This window comes from Aotus nancymaae, unplaced genomic scaffold (assembly GCF_030222135.1).
Source record: "Aotus nancymaae isolate 86718 unplaced genomic scaffold, 86718_ANA_hifiasm-v0.15.2.pri h1tg000007l, whole genome shotgun sequence".
Lineage (NCBI taxonomy): Eukaryota > Metazoa > Chordata > Mammalia > Primates > Aotidae > Aotus > Aotus nancymaae.
Window position 1 is genome coordinate 37766060 of NW_026988418.1, and position 1626 is coordinate 37767685.

General features: G+C 34.7%; 1 non-coding gene across 1 annotated transcript; it reads right to left on the reverse strand.

Moving 5' to 3' along the window:
- Positions 1–406: 406 nt before the first annotated feature.
- On the reverse strand, positions 407–479 carry LOC135273492 (small nucleolar RNA SNORD36). The gene has a single exon (XR_010341282.1). It is a non-coding gene; the product is annotated as a small nucleolar RNA SNORD36 (small nucleolar RNA).
- Positions 480–1626: the final 1147 nt, after the last annotated feature.

The window sequence follows — 1626 nt, forward strand, 5'->3', positions numbered from 1 at the left end:
TAATGTGTTTGTTTTAGGCTAAGCATTACCACAAAAGAGTCCAAAAGTTTTAAGAAATTAAAGTTTATAAACTAAATGTTCATTGTAAGCTAAGGTTATTATTGAAGAAAGAAAAAATTTTAATTAAGTTGAGTGTAGCCTAACTGTACAGTGTTTATAAAGTATATACAGTAATAGAAGGTTTACACACAACATCCTAGGACTTTGCATTCACTCACCACTCAATCAGTAACTCACCCAGAGCAACTTCCAGTACTGCAAGCTTCATTCATGGTATCTGCCCTATACAGGTGTCCTATTTTTTCACCTGTTATAATGGGTAAAAAGGTACAACTATATCTTAGTTGTATCTTTTCTATGTTTAGATATGTTTTTTTTTCCTTTTTTTTTTTAAATTTATTTTTCAACTGCTAAGGGTTAAAAAGCTCATGGATTTCCACTTCAAGGTTAAATTCAGTGAGAGATTCACATCATTGCAATAGATATGTTTAAATACATAAATACTTACCATTGTGTTACAATTGCCTACAGTAATCAGCACATTAACATGCAATACAGGTTTGTAGCCAAGAAGCAATAGGCTCTACCATGTAGCCCAGTTGTGTATAGTAGGCTATATCATCTAGGTATGATATTTGCAATGACTAAATCACCTTACAACCCATTTCTCAGAGCATGTTTCTATTGTTAAACAACACACAACTGTTTCATTTATGTATTTTATTTATGCCTGATCATCGATAACAGTAAGTGAAACATAGCAGTTTAGTAATAATTTAATACACACAATAACCTTCCTATTGAGAATGACTTTATATTTGTATTCACTGTAGTGCATCCATCCAAAATAAAAGGATTTTTTTTTCCCTCCTCCAGGATGAAGGCTAGCATTATTCCTAAGGTCTGGATTCTCCACATCACCTACAAGTTAAATGCTTTTGTGTTCTAACAGAGAGAGGAAAAATAAAGTTGTCAACCTTACTGAAAACAAGGAGGGAAACTAAGAAGCATGCTTTTGCTTTTGAGGTTCTAGGCCAGAAGTCATAAACTATAACTTGACCAAGCTGTGGCCAATCAGATATGTTTTGTTTGGCCCACACAGAGGATATTCTTCCTAATTGAATCAACGTTGTAAAATATGATGATTTCATATTTAAAAATAAAAAGTGCATCTCTAGTTTGTTTTGTGTGTGTGTTTTTAATTGGAAGATCTGGCTAAAGCTGTCTCACATTCCCACAGGACAACACTTAGCCAGTCAAGTACTAGCTGCTCTTTTAGACTTGTTTTCCTATTCACCACAGACCCCGCCCCCCACTACGGGCTCGCTGATACAACTGCTTCAATCATTTACACATCATTAGTCCCTGTGGCAAACTTTGGTTAGATCTTTGAGGGAGAATTAAACTCTATTATTATGTTAGTATATTATATAATAAATAAGAGATTAGAGCAGGACCAGCTACATAATTTGCAAAGGACAGTTCAAAGTGAAAATGTGGGACCCCATAAAAAAAGGTTTAAGAATTACAAGATGGCATCAGCAAAGCACTAAATCAAGTATAGGTACATTTAAGCATGGGGCCTTATGCAAACTGCACAGGTCACACATACGTGAGGCTTGGTGT